Consider the following 9,190-nt stretch of genomic DNA (forward strand, 5'->3'; position numbering starts at 1 on the left):
CCGGCGGTCAAGGCGAGGTCTATGGCAACGCTTGGAACGTCCTGACAGCTACGTCGCTTCTACCCTCAAGATGTTTTCAAGTTGTTCGTATACCTCGCTCATACACAAGTCTCAGTCGTCAAGGAAGGGTCGGCCTCACCTCGGCAGAGCCCGACCCTCCCTCGGGGGCTAAAAAAGGGGGAACCCCTCTGCGTCAAGATTGGGTGTACTTCTCCGCATCCAAAATTTTCGATCAAAAAGGGCTTTTGCGTTCTCCCGGCTATGTCAGAAGCAGGATCCCGAGGAGCGAACGTGGGTACATGTAAGTGGCGAGGCCGACTGAGCCGAGGAACTCCTATGCCTCCGGGTTAGGGACACCTCACTCATCACCTGCCATGAAAAATGAACCAACTCGGGAAGCTGCCCTTATTATTGACAAGCTAGGCCGGACACGCAAATTGAAAGAAAGGAGAGTACGACTTCATGCAAGAAAAACAAAGTGTTCAGGCCTCAGCGGCCGCGGTAAGACACACATCCAACAGAAGCTGTTCCAACAAGAGTTAGGCGCCGCCTTGGGAAGGAGCCACGCCTTCAGTTCCGTCCCCGCCGTCGGTAAGATCCATCTCGGCTTCCGGCGATGGCGCAGGGGGAAGGATCTCCGCCTCAAAGGTGGTCGCCAGCGCCGCGCTCGGACCCGCGGCGACCGCGTCGAGCCGCTGAACCTCTGCCAGGGCGGCTTTGTCTTCGTCAGGAAGACAATACCCCTCACTAACCCGCTCCAGGTCCACAACGTAGTGGGAAGCGAGCACGGCGAAGGCCCGCCTGACGCCGTGGTGTAGCGCCTCGCGGACTCTGCCGCGTGCGTGATCACCCAAGGCTTGAAGGCGGCTTTGAGGGGAGCTTCCTGAGGGGACGTCGCCGGAGCCAAGGATCCGATAAACGTCCGAGACGGCCTCGGACATGGCCGCGAGGTCAGCCTCCCTCTGCTCGGTAGCTCCGGCAAGCGCCCCGGCGAGCGCCTTGGCGGACTCGTCAAGGGCGGACTCGAGCTCTGCGAACAACCAGAAGAAAGACCTCAAGCACGAGCGGAGGAAACAGACAAGAACAAGAACCAGGGACGGCCGAGGCGTACCTCCGGCTCGGGCACGCTGCTCCGAGGCCGCGACCTGGGCTGCGGCAAGGTCGGCCGCGAGGGTCTCAGCCCGGCTTTCGGCCTCGGCAGCCCGGCCCCGAGATTGGTCCCGCTCCTCGATGACCTGGACGAACTCCGACCGCTGCCGTTGCGCCTCCGCGCGCGCCGCTGCCGCCTCGGCTCTCAGGTCAGCGCAGAGCAACTGGAGGTCCGCTACCTTGGCATCCTGATGAGAAAGGCGCGCAGTAGCCCTGGCGAGCGAGGTCCTCAGGGATCGCAGTGAGCCCCAGACATCGACCTCGCGGCGGATGAACGACGACTTGGCGGCGCTCTGATCCGTCAGATCCTGGGGGAAGGAAACGGGGCGTCACGAAGAACGCCTCGCTCACAGAAAGGAAAAGGTATGCCTGAAACCGTTACCTGGAGGATTTTGGGGACGTCCCTGCAGAAAACCTCCAGCGACGACCGGAGCGACCCCACCGTTGCTTCAGCACACTCGCGGAGCTCATCCCAGGACTGGTCCTCCTGTTCATCGTCGAGAACGAAGACAGGGTCTGAGGCCTCACGGGTCCGAAACCGGAGCAACTGGCGCCGGGCCCCAGGGCTCCGCCGCACAGCGATGAGGCTGCCGCCCGGCTGGACGGATCGCGCCTCCACGCCCACCTCTTCCGAGGCACTGGGCGCCGACGCATCAGCCATCTCAACGCCGGCAGCAACCGGTCGCTCTCCGATTGGGACGGCAGCGACTTCGGTAGCGGCAGGCGCCAGCATGGCCGGCACGACAGGCGGGCTCGGGACCACGTCGGCGTCAGCCGCCTCCCCTATCACGATGGCCGCCTCGGTAGAAGAGCTAGCCTCGGGAACCTGCTCCCCAGCGACAGGTGACGCCCGAGCCCCCTGCGGTGAAACGCCCTGCGAAAGGGTCGGCTGAACGACGAGGCCCGGGGCGGCGCTGGCCGCACAGACCGGCGCCGTCTTAAGGGCCTTCCGGGGTGCCAGGTCGGTCTGGCCATGGCTTCGCTTGCTGAGGAAAAAGGGAAAATCACGGCCGAGACACATGAATGGAAAGCCAAGACGAAGACATTCCGAGATACTTACCCACTCCGGGCCATGATCCACCGCGCCTGGAGGGAGGTTTCTTGGATCCTGGCTCCCGGAACAACCGCCGAGGTCCGCTTCGCCGGCAACTTCGGCGCCACCCTTGCTTTGGACACCCGGGGAGCAGATTGCCCGGGCACTGTCACGATAACTTGAGGGTCACCCCCATGCGCTGCCGGTACGAGCGGCGCCCCCTGGGGAGCAGACGCCCTAACCTGGCCCTCCGGAGCCACCTCAGCTCCTTCGGCCGAGGGGTCAGGTGACCTCTCGGGTTGCCCCCGTGCCTCGGGCCGGGACCCCAATGCCCCAACTCCGGGGACTGACGGTGTCGGCCCGCTCGGGGGCTGGCTCGACGGCTCCTGGCCACACCCCAAGCCGGGGCTGAGGCCGAGACGGGCGGCCATGTCGTCCTCCTCCTCATCGTCGTCGTCGTCGTTGTCGTCGGGCGTCTCCGGCGACGGCTCCCTCGGGAGTCCCTCCCTCTCCTGCTGGCGACGGCGCTTCTCCAAGGCGTCCCGAACCCGCCTCCGCTCGTGGGCCCGGGCCTTCTCCACGTCCTTCTTCTTCTTCTTCTCCTCCACGGCAACCCGCCGCGCAGCTCGGTCCACCGCGTCCTCCGGGACCCGTGGCCGGGAGGGCTTGTGCCACCCCACCTCCTGAAGAAAGGGGGGAAAGAAGCCCGATCGTAAGAGCCAGGAGCAACCCGATGTATGAAGAAGGAAGGAGCGAACACTCACCAGAGTTACGCACCCCTGGTCGGGGCGCATCCGAAGCTGGGAGAAGGCGTGGGAGTCCGGTTTCCCCATCGCAGCCGACACCCGCCATTGGAGGGCGTCGAAGGGAAGGGGATCAGGGGACATCCGTGAGCCCTCCCAGTCAGCCTCTGGGGTCATCTCCCAAAGCGACAGCCGTCGCTCCGCCAAGGGAAGCACCCTCCGACGGTGGATGGCGGCAACCACTCCCGCAGCGGTGAGTCCCCCCTCCCGCAACGCCTCCAAGGCCAGGAGAAGGGGTTTGAGGTTCTTCTGTCTCTCGTGCGGGGTCCCATGACGCCAGGCGTCGGTGGCGGCGGTGACTACTCGCTGGGAGAACGGCGGGAGCAACTCACCGTCATTCCGGAGGTAGAACCACCGGCGCTGCCACCCCTTGTTCGAGGACGCGAGGATGGCAGGAATGTACTGCGACGCCCGTGACTGCCTCAGCAAGAGGGTGCAGCCGCCGGCCCGCACCGCTGCGCGGACCTTCCTCTCCCCCGTCGGCGAGGAAAAAAGCTCGGCGAAAAAGAGATGAGTCCACAAATCCCAATGGGGGGCGATCCCCAAATACCCTTCGCACACCGCTACGAAGATAGCGGCCTGCGAGATGGAGTTGGGGGTGAGGTTGTGCAACTCCACCCCATAGTGGAACAGGATTGCCCGCATAAAGCGGCCCGTCGGCACACCGAATCCCCGCTCGTGGAAGGAGACGAAGCTCACGACGTACCCCGGCGGTGGGGATGGAGCGACTCCGCCCACGGGAGGAATCCATTCTGGTCGCTGCTCATCGGTGAGAGGGCGGAGCAAACCCTCGCCGACCAGCTCCTCCAGATCGCTCGCCGTCACCGTGGAAAAGGGCCACGGATCGCGCGGTGAGATGATGGTTACCCGGTCAGCCATCACCAAAACGGAAGGGATGGCGGTGCAAGAGGCAGGAAGGGCGGTTTCCTCTTCTCTGGCTAAGGTCTCTCGGGTTGCGAAAACCTAAAGGAAGAGGCAGGGAGCGGAGCGAAGAACCGTCACCGAACCCTCTCCCGGGTATATAAAGACCAGGGCGAGACCGTTTCCAGCGTTCCGCCCGGACCGGACGCGGGATACAAAAAACGCAAAGTGAAACAGTCGTTCCTCGAACGGCACGCGCACGCGCATTGGCCGCCCCGCCAACCACTCGCCCCGTCGCATTAACTCCGCGGCGGGACAGGCGGCGCTTCTGGCAGGAGAAGCGGGCGACGCTTCGCCTTCGCCGTAATAACCGCGCCAAAAAAGGTACGCCACGTCGTTCGATTTCATATCCTTTTCCTTTTTCCTCTTTCTCTATCTCTTGCAACAGGGACCGGGAAAGGGGGATACCCCGAAAAGGATCCTTCCCTGAGAAGGAACCGGGCTCCGAGCCCCCCCTACTGATCAGAGGTTTGAAGGCTGGCCCCCCGAGGGGTTCAACAGCCGCCTCAGATCGCGTGGGCCCTACACCCACTACTGGTCAGAGGTTCGAAGGCCGGTCCCCCGAAGGGCTCCACGGCCGCCTCAGGCTACTCGTGCTCCGCGCCCATTACTGATCAGGGGTTCGAAGGCTGGCCCCCGAAGGGTTCACAGTCGCCTCAGACGCCGAGCGAGGGATGACCAGGGGTACGTTCGATACATAACCAAGGCTCGGGCTGCGCTCCCGAGGTACCCTAGGACATTTCCGAGACCAGCGGGAGCGATCTTGTAATGGAATCCCATCGGAGGGAGGCATCGAGCCCTCGGACCCCGTCGCCAGGGGACCGGGTCCGGCAGATCACCCGCAGGTACTTTTGGGCGTGCCTCTGGGCCCCTAGCCGACCCCCAACGAACGGGGCACGGACGTCCACTCGGATTACCCGCTTGCAGCTCACCGGAGACACCATGTTCGGTGCCCATCGAGGGTAACATGGCGCTCTCCCCCCTCCTCCTTGCGGAAAGGCGACGTAGGGGCGTATGTAAAAAAGCCGAGTCTGTCCTTGATCGCCCTCTCGCCCTGTGCGGAGGCTCGGGGGCTGCTCTCGCAAAACCGGCTCCGGCCGAACCGTTGACAGCGTCAACATACCAGCCCGAGAACTTGGGCCCCGACCGTGCACCCGGGCTACGGCCAGTTCGCATGAGGGAACAACCAGACCAGCCGAAGCATTACGCAAGGCATTAAGACCTCGGAGGAGTGAAACCACTCCTCCGAGGCCTCGGGGGCTACACCCGGCGGGTGCGCTTGCGCGCACCCACCGGAACAAAATGCAACCGAGAAAGGCTGGTCCCCTTGCAAAAAAGTGCGACGAAAGCCTCCAAGCGAGTGCTAACACTCCCTTCGAGGCTCGGGGGCTACTGTCGGGGACCATAATTAGGGGTACCCTCAAGACGCCTAATTCTCAGCTGGTAACCCCCATCAGCATAAAGCTGCAGAGGCCTGATGGGTGCGATTAAGTCAGGGATCAGTCCATACGAGCGACTCGATCACGCCTCGCCCGAGCCTAGCCTCGGACAAGGGCAGCCGACCCCGAGGGATTTCCGTCTAGCCCGAGGCCCCCCTCCAACGGCGGACACGTCTCCGGCTCGCCCGAGGCCTTGCCTTCGCTAAGAAGCAACCCTGACTAAATCGCCGCGCCGACCGACCGAGTCGCAGGAGCATTTAACGCAAAGGTGGCCTGACACCTTTATCCTGACGCGCGCCCCCCGGCAGAGCCGAAGTGACCGCCGTCACTTCGCCGCTCCACTGACCGGTCTGACAGAAGGACAGCGCCGCCTGCGCCACTCCGACTGCAGTGCCACTTGACAGAGTGAGACTGACAGGCAGTCAGGCCCTGCCAAAGGCGCCATAGGAAACTCCGCTCCGCCCGACCCAGGGCTCGGACTCGGGCTAGGCCCCAGAAGACGGCGAACTCCGCTCCGCCCGACCCAGGGCTCGGACTCGGGCTAAGCCCCGGAAGACGGCGAACTCCGCTCCGCCCGACCCAGGGCTCGAACTCGGGCTAAGCCCCGGAAGACGGCGAACTCCGCTCCGCCCGACCCAGGGCTCGGACTCGGGCTCAACCCCGGAAGACGAAGAACTCCGCTTCGCCCGACCCCAGGGCTCGGACTCCGCCCTGGCCTCTGCCGAACGACCTCCGCCTCGCCCGACCCAGGGGCTCGGGCTCGGCCTCGGCCATGGAAGACAGACTCGACCTCGACTTCGGAGGAGCCTCCACGTCGCCCGACCTAGGGCGCAGGCCAGCCACGTCAACAGGAAGCGCCATCATCACCCTACCCCGAGCCGACTCGGGCCGCAGAGAACAAGACCGGTGTCCCATCTGGCTAGCTCCGCCAGATAGGCAATGATGGCGCCCCGCAAGCCCTGTGACGACGGCGACTCTCAGCTCCCTTACGGAAGCAAGAGGACGTCAGCAAGGACTCAACCGCTCCGACAGCTGTCCCTCCGCCAGGCTCCGTTGCTTCTCCGACAGCCACGACATCACACCAGCTGGGTGCCAAGATCTCTCCGGCTGCCACATTGGCATGTACTTAGGGCGCTAGCTCTCCCCCGCTAGACACGTAGCACTCTGCTACACCCCCATTGTACACCTGGATCCTCTCCTTACGCCTATAAAAGGAAGGACCAGGGCCTTCTTAGAGAAGGTTGGCCGTGCGGGGACGAGGACGAGACAGGCACTCTCTTGGGGCCGCTCGCTTCCCTCACCCGCGTGGACGCTTGTAACCCCCTACTGCAAGCGCACCCGACCTGGGCGCGGGACGAACACGAAGGCCGCGGGATTTCCACCTCTCTCACGCCCGTCTCCGGCCACCTCGCTTCCCCCCTTCGCGCTCGCCCACGCGCTCGACCCATCTGGGCTGGGGCACGCGGCACATTCACTCGTCGGCTTAGGGACCCCCGGTCTCGAAACGCCGACAGCACCACAAATTCTTTGCTCTAAACTACCATGACAAAACCATAAATTCTCTAATTGTCATCAAGGTACAACTCAAGCATTCAAGAGACACACATGATTTCACTTATTCATATTAAATGTTATTTTTAGCCTATAAATGTTATTTTTGGGTGGTGTCGTAAACATCTCATTTGGACTTCAAATGTTTACTAGAGATAGGTGATAAACAATCATGACTACTGTACAAATTTCACATGCCCAGGTTTTATATATTAATCTCTACAAAAAGAACAATTTGTTAATGCAATAAAGCATGTGAGAGCAAGTTAAATCTAAAACTAATTATTTTCTGTGGATGCATGACCATATTAAGTTTTCTTAGGCTACTATAATATTATGCAAGGACAGTGGAATATCATTTTCCATTTTTACATTCATATATTATTTATAAACCATTTAAAACTACTTAATGTGCATCAAGCAAGTTAAATCACTAACTTAATCATACATGCACAACAATTCATGATATTTTTACCAGTCACCAAGCATAACACCAAGAGTCTACTGTACAAATTTGAACCCATTTGGAGCACTAGAGCTACAGATCTAAAAATAACAAGCAAAACAATCATCTTTTTCCTATTTAACATGTTTTAATTAACACACCAAGAAAACAGTGAACAACCTACAAGTTTTATATTTTTCTTAGATGGAGTATGACAACATCTAACTAACAAAACAAGTTTCATCATTTTTGGATTTTTATAAATAAAACTATGGAGAGAAGCAAGTTCATTCATTTTGTAAACTAGTTTTTAAATACGAATTTCAACAGAAAAACTTTTCCACTAAACCATACCAACATATAGATCCAATAGTTAGAGCATTTCATAAGGAAGCCAACAAAACATGTTTCACGATTTTAGGAGCTCTAAAACTCGAGATATGAATATTTGAAGAAAGAGCAAAAATCTGCAACTTTGTGTGTTCTTACCCATGGCCTTGGGCCCACTCGTCATAGACTCAGGAGGGGGCTTCTTTAACCTCCAGCCATCTCCTCCACGCAAGGGAGCAGAGAAGGGGCCGGGCTGGGAGGTGCAGGGAGGGGAGACGACCATGGCTGGGGGAGGGTGCCATGGGGAAGAAGGAGGAGCTCCCTCCTCAGCCAAAACAGAGAAGGGAAGGGAGTGGTGTGTGGGAGAAGGGAGAGGGTGGGCAGCCATTTATAGAGCCAAGCTCTAGACATGTCAGACTGCACCAGCAGATGGCAGGCGATGGCAGAGCGACTTTGGGCGCCCATTTTCGTCGTTTTCCCCTTGGAATCGGATCAAGGTTACTGTAGGAAATATCTTCCTTGATGTACACTCTACAAATCTTGTACAGCACTTGAGGTGATTCGAGCACTGGTTAGAGAGATAAAGACCCACGAAAATTGGTTTGTCAGTGGGTTAGAAAACAGTGGAAACTCATGAAAACTGAATGTCAAAGCATGTCAAACGGAATCGGATGAATGCCATATTTTAATATGTTGTGCCCCTATTAGTTATTAACAACTTTTATATTTGGGAAAATTTGAGTTGTTCAACAAAAGATTGGGAACGCGGGACGTCGACCCGAACGACGCTGATTTCAGACTTAGAAGAATTCGAATCCTGAAATCAGATTTTTATTCTATCTTGATGGCACTGTTTGAGATACTTAGAGATTGAATCAAGGCTTGGTTTAAATATAATATTTGTTGTATAATACATGTTATATAACTTTTATTAAAGGTGAAACCTCATATCTTGAATATAAATAAAAGTTTCACTTTGGTCAAGGTAGTATCATTATAAAGCTCTTAATTATATTTTTAAGGCAATCGGACTATTTTCTTGACATTTTTTTGGCATGGACCCTCAATAAATTTTGTTGTAGAGTTGATATAGAGTTGTTTGAGCAAGATGACAAGGTTTTGTTGAATTTCAAAATTTGCATTTGTTCAGACAAGCTATTTCAAGCAAGTATATGATTTATGTTTTGATGTGAGCATTTGGTTCAAACTTTGAGAAATCTTTAGAATACACTTGATAGATAGAGATAAATGATGATATAGAGATAATAAGTCGATTTGCATAATAATTAATTAGAGATTGGCACAACAGAGATTCCGCTGGAGAATGCGGATTCGGACTACGTATTTGGACATAGACCGAATATTGTCACACCCGGATTTCAGGGGCACCAAAACCCGGGCGCGAACATAATCACCAGGTGTGCTGGGACCAAGTCTCACACATATGATGAATCATGGCACAGGATCGAATGTCACATCTTTACTACATAACAGGAGTTTTATACAAAATAAATAAATA

This window comes from Zea mays, chromosome 7 (assembly GCF_902167145.1).
Source record: "Zea mays cultivar B73 chromosome 7, Zm-B73-REFERENCE-NAM-5.0, whole genome shotgun sequence".
NCBI lineage: Eukaryota > Viridiplantae > Streptophyta > Magnoliopsida > Poales > Poaceae > Zea > Zea mays.